The sequence below is a fragment of the Somniosus microcephalus genome, unplaced genomic scaffold (genome assembly GCF_052327205.1).
Source record: "Somniosus microcephalus isolate GS21.2 unplaced genomic scaffold, FLI_Smic_1.0 unresolved_chr7, whole genome shotgun sequence".
In the NCBI taxonomy this organism is placed as follows: domain Eukaryota; kingdom Metazoa; phylum Chordata; class Chondrichthyes; order Squaliformes; family Somniosidae; genus Somniosus; species Somniosus microcephalus.
Window position 1 is genome coordinate 12296006 of NW_028225185.1, and position 6000 is coordinate 12302005.

Sequence of the window (6000 nt, forward strand, 5' to 3'; positions counted from 1 at the left end):
ACAGCGCGAGTTCAAAAGTATTTGACATGGGGGAAGGAGGGAGGAGTTGCCCGGGGTTGCTGAATTATTATGGTTTGGTCTAGGTTCTCTCTCCTTTGGCTCCGCAAGTGCTGGCCCTCCACTGGGTACCTCACCCGGCCTCTGAGCCAGAAATTTGTGGGTTTAAGGCCCCCTTCCCAGGACTTGGAGCGCGTAATCCAGGCTGTCACTCCACGGAGGACATGGAGCCGAGGCCCCGTCCGCCTATTCGGGTGGACATCGAAGAATCTGCGTCACTTTTCCAAAGAAGAGCAGGCATAGAAACATAGAAGATAGGAGCAGGAGTAGGCCATTCGGCCCCTCGAGCCTGCTCCGCCATTCAATGCGATCATGGCTGATCATCCAAACCCTAGCACCCGGTCCCTATAGAAACATAGAAGATAGGAGCAGGAGTAGGCAAATCACTTGGATTTGTATCTCATTGAAACTTATAAAATTCTAACAGGACTAGACAGACTAGATGCAGGAAGGATGTTCCCGATGGCGGGGGAGTCCAGAACCAGGGGTCACAGTCTAAAGATAAGGGGTAAGCCATTTAGGACTGAGATGAGGAGGAAATTCTTCACCCAGAGAGTGGTGAACCTGTGGAGTTCTCTACCACAGAAGGCAGTAGAGGCCAATCCATTAAATATATTCAAGAAGGAGTTAGATATAATTCTTAAGGCTAAAGGGATCAAGGGATATGGGGAGAAAGCAGGGACAGGGTACTGAATTTGGATGATCAGCCATGATCTCATTGAATGGCGGAGCAGGCTCGAGGGGCCGAATGGCCTACTCCTGCTCCTATCTTCTATGTTTCTATGTTTGTCCAACATTCAGCGATTACACAATCTAGGGTTGTAATCCCTGGAATTTAGATGGTTAAGGGGTGATTTGATCGAAGTTTTCAGGATATTAAGGGGAACAGATAGGGTAGCTAGAGAGAAACTATTTCCACTGGTTGGGGATTCTAGGACTAGGGGACATAGTCTAAAAAATTGGAGCCAGACCTTTCAGGAGTGAAGTTAGGAAACACTTCTACACACAAAGGGTGGGAGAAATTTGGAACTCTCTTCCGCAAACCGCAATTGATGCTGGGGGGGGGGTCAATTGTTAATTTTAAATCTGAGATTGATAGATTTTTGTTAACCAAAGGTATTGAGGGATATGGGCCAAAGGCGGGTAGATGGAGTTAGGTCGCAGATCAGCCATGATCTCATTGAATGGCGGAACAGGCTGGAGGGGCTGAATGGCCTCCTCCTGTTCCTATCCCACCAGCAACACCTCCAAAACAGATTGACCGAATTCTCTTGAATTCAGAAGAATGAGAGGGGATCTCATTGCAGCATACAAAATTATTACAGGGCTTGATAGAATGGATGCTGGGAGAATGTTTCCCTTGGCTGGGGAGTCTAGAACCAGGGGCCACAGCCTCATTGGATTGTCAAGCGCTTTGTGATGTCCAAAGATGTGGAGGCGCTGTGTGTGAACAAAAGAAACAGGAGCGGGAGTCGGCCATTCGGCCCCTCGAGCCTGCTCCGCCATTCAATAAGATCATGGCTGATCTTCTACCTCAACTCCACTCTCCCGCCCGATCTCCATATGCCTTGATTTCCCCGCGAGTCCAAAAATCTATCGATCTCTGTCTTGAATATACTCAACGACTGAGCCTCCACAGCCCTCTGGGGTAGATTCACCACCCTCTGAGTGAAGAAATTTCTCCTCATCTCAGTCCTAAATGGCCGACCCCTTATCCTGAGACTGTGCCCCCTGGTTCTAGACTCTCCAGCCAGGGGGAAACAGCCTCTCAGCATCTATCCTGTCAATCCCTCTCAGAATCTGATATGTTTCAATACGATCACCTCTCATTCTTCTAAACTCCAGAGATTAAAGGCCCAATCTACTCACAGGACAACCCTCTCATCCCCGGGATCAATCTAGTGAACCTTTGTTGCACCGTCTCTAAGGCAAATATATCCTTCCTTAGATAAGGAGACCAAAACTGTGCACAGTACTCCAGGTGTGGTCTCACCAAAGCCCTGTACAATTGTAGCAAGACTTCCTTACTCTTATACTCCAACCCCTTTGCAATAAAGGCCAACATACCATTTGCCTTCCTATTGCTTGCTGTATCTGCATGCTAACTCTCCGCGTTTCCTGTACGAGGACAGCTAAATCCGGAGTTCCTCATCCTCAAGTACCTGTCCGACTCCCTTCTAAAATTATTGATGAAATCAGCATCCACCAGCTTGGAAGGGAACTTGGGAGGAGGTGGTGTTCCCATGCACCTGCTGCCCTGGTCCTTCTAGGTGGAAGAGGTCGCAGGTTTGGGAGGTGCTGCCGAAGAAGCTTTGGCGAGTTGCTGCAGTGCATCGTGTAGAGGGTACGCACTGCAGCCACGGTGTGCCGGCGGTGGAGGGAGTGGATGTTTACGGTGGCCGACGGGGTTGCCGATCAAGCGGGCTGCTTTGTCCTGGATGGTGTCGAGCTTCTTCTTGAGTGTTGTTGGAGCTGCAACTCCTCTGGGCAAGTGAGGAGTAGTCCATCACACTCCCGACTCGTGCCTTGTAGACGCCGGAAAGGGCTCTGAGCACCGTAAATGCAAGTCTTGGTCTTAGTTGCGCTGAAACGTCTGTCTGTCTAATAGTTTTTTTCCCCCCCCCTCTTCTGTGCTTTCGTTTCAGGGCAGCAATCACAAATGGTCTTCATGAATTCAGTGGAGGATTTGGGGCCCCCTCCATTTTGACTGGATTTTGTGCAAGATTCTGTTGGAACAAGACACAAATCTTCCGAGTAAGGGGAAGTCCCAGATTCAGTTTTGTGTGAACGTTGAGGGAATCCATAGCAGAGTTCCGGGGATACTGTTTCTGTACATCCCACCACTGCCCTCGTTACCTTCCCGCTGGGGCTGAACGTTTTCATTGTGCCTGCAGTCAATTTGTATCAACAATACGAATTGTTAGAAGAAACGTTTTTTTTTTTATTTATCTTTTTTGTTTCATTCGAGGTTTTTTTAAAAAAAATAAAATAATAATGTCTTTAGAATCCAGGGGTTCAAATAGGTAGAGAATGCATTCTTAGCACTTGCCGTCGACCGTCCAGGGTTTGTCGGGGCGCTCATTGTCCGGGGAGGGTGGGTATCTGTCATTAGAGCAAGGTGTTCTACAATAAGCCAAAAGGAGGACTTGGGTGGGCGGGGAGGGGGCTGCTAGTGCGAGGGGAGGTTATTGGGGCAGGAAAGGGGGGAGGGAGGTGGGTGGTGGTGATAACATAAAATACTGATGCTCTTCCTCTCTCCGTTGGAATTGTGATTGTGAAATAACCCTGATAGATATTGGGGGACTTGTGACCTCCCCCACCACTGTTGCCTGAAGGCGGGGCGGGGGGGGGGGTGGGGCAGGGGAGGGGGGAAAGGGGTGGTGATGAGCAGCCTTTCAAGTTCGGAAGCAAAGTTGCAAGAAGATCTCACTTGTTTTTTTTATCCCCCATACAAAAAACACGCTTTGTAACGTTGGCGAGGAGCTGACGTCCTGATCCAATCTAGGCGCAGTCGAATCCCAGTTGACTCCAGGTCAGTGGGTTCCTCGGAAAGGGAGCTGGATTGCTAATCCATCACGTCGCAGATACCCAAAGCAGTCCGTGTCGGTGTTTGTCCTCCAGACTAGCAGTGGTTCTAATCCCAGCCCGCCCTCTTCCCCTATCCCTTTTATTCCTTCAGTCGCCTCTCCAGCCTCTTCTTAAATGCCGACATGGTCATAGAAACATAGAAGATAGGAGCAGGAGTAGGCCATTCGGCCCCTCGAGCCTGCTCCGCCATTTAATGAGATCATGGCTGATCATCCAAATTCAGTACCCTGTCCCTGCTTTCTCCCCATATCCCTTGATCCCTTTAGCCTTAAGAAATATGTCTATCAGGTACACCTCAATCAGGTCCCCCCTCAGCCGTCTCTGCTCTAAGGAATAACTGAAGCATAACCTCCCTACTTTTGTATTCCATTCCCCTCGCCATCAACGATAACATTCTATTAGCTTTCCTAATTACTTGCTGTACCTGCATACTAGCCTTTTGCGATTCATGCACGAGGACACCCAGATCCCTCTGCGTCTCAGAGCTCTGCAATCTCTCACCATTTAGATCAAATGCTTCTTTTTTTATTCTTCCTGCCAAAATGGACAACTTCACATTTTTCCCACATTATACTCCATTTTTTGAATAATAGACAACGTATGTTGGCAGGCTGTTCAATCACTGCGACATCACTGCCCGGTCTCTCACCCAATGTCCACAGTTGCTCACTTTCAACAGGGCTCGCCGGATAGTAAGCAGGTGTTGAAAACTTGGCTGGTTTTGTTTCCTCTCCTCCCAGTGGCCAGTTATAGCCTGTCTACGGCACATAGATACATAGATACATCGAAGATAGGAGCAGGAGTAACCCATTTGGCCCCTCGAGCCTGCTCCACCATTCAGTGAGATCATGGCTGATCATCCAAGTTCAGTACCCTGTCCCTGCCTTCTCCCCATATCCCTTGATCCCTTTAGCCTTAAGAAATATATCCAACTCCTTCTTGAATATATTTAATGAATTGGCCTCCACTGCCTTCTGTGGTAGAGAATTCCACAGGTTCACCACTCTCTGGGTGAAGAAATTCCTCCTCATTTCTGTCCTAAATGGCTTACCCCCTATCCTTAGACTGTGACCCCTGGTTCTGGATTCCCCGACCATCGGGAACATCCTTCCTGCATCTAGTCTGTCTAGTCCTGTTAGAATTTTATAAGTTTCAATGAGATCCCCTCTCATTCCTCTAAACTCCAGCGAGTACAAGCCCAATCGACCCAATCTCTCCTCATACGTCATTCCTGCCATCCCAGGTATCAGCCTGGTGAATCTTCGCTGCACTCCCTCCATGGCAAGAACATCCTTCCTCAGATAAGGCGACCAAAACTGCACACAATACTCAAGGTGTGGTCTCACCAAGGCCCTGTACAACTGCAGCAAGACATCCTTGTTCCTGTACTCAAACCCTCTCGCTACGAAGGCCAACATATCATTTGCCTTCTTAACCGCCTGCTGCACCTGCTAACCGCCTGCGATCGCTAACTCCCGATACTGCATTCCACAGGTCATTCTGTACCAAAGGTTTCCCCTGCGCTCTGTCCTAAAACCCCTTCCGTTTCATCTTGGCCTGAGCAGGGAGGGTTGAGGGTTAGAGAGATATTAATAACGGGATTTAATGGGGGAAAGGAACATCACGTTCCCCAAGTGAAGTGCAATGGGTGGTGTGGGGGAGGGAAGTCACAGAATCACAGAAACCCCACAGTGCAGATAGAGGCCATTTCGGCCCATCGAGCCTGCACCGACACATATCCCACCCGATCCCCGTAACCCCTACACCAACACATATCCCACCCTATCCCCGTAACCCCACGTATTTAATCCCCCTAACACTAAGGGTCAATTTATCATAGCCAATCAACCTAACCCGCACATCTTTGGACTGTGGGAGGAAACCGGAGCACCCGGAGGAAACCCACGCAAACACGGGGAGAATGTGCAAACTCCACACAGACAGTCACCCGAGGCCGGATTCGAACCCGGGTCCCTGGCGCTGTGAGGCAACAGTGCTAACCACTATGCCACCGTGCTGGCTGGGCCATTTCAGTGGGCAGTTAAGAGTCACATATACCCGGCCAGACCGGGTAAGGACGGCAGATTTCCTTCCCTAAAGGACAGCGGTGAACCCAGACGGGTTTTTACAACAATCCGGTAGTTTCACGGTCACCATTCCTGACGCCAGCTTTTTTATTTCCAGATTTATTTAATTCGCTGAATTTAAATTCCCCAGCTGCCGTGGTGGGAATTTGAACCCGCGTCTCTGGATCATCAGTCCAGGCCTATACTGGGATTACTAGTCCGGTAGGCTAACCACGATGCTACCGCACCTGTAGTCGCTGCTAAAACCAAACTAAACAGGGAGAGAATT

At 49.4% G+C, this 6000-nt stretch overlaps 1 protein-coding gene across 2 annotated transcripts in view; it reads left to right on the top strand.

Moving 5' to 3' along the window:
* LOC147086540 (transcription factor 12-like) overlaps positions 1 to 3213 on the top strand; it is a 233789-nt gene extending 230576 nt beyond the window's left edge. The window contains exon 14 of one of the 2 annotated variants that reach the window (XM_085978654.1): positions 2703 to 3213. The gene's annotated coding sequence lies outside the window, so the exon portion shown is untranslated. The remainder of the gene's footprint in view (positions 1 to 2702) is intronic. The other variant, XM_085978655.1, reaches the window with a different exon arrangement.
* Positions 3214 to 6000: the final 2787 nt, after the last annotated feature.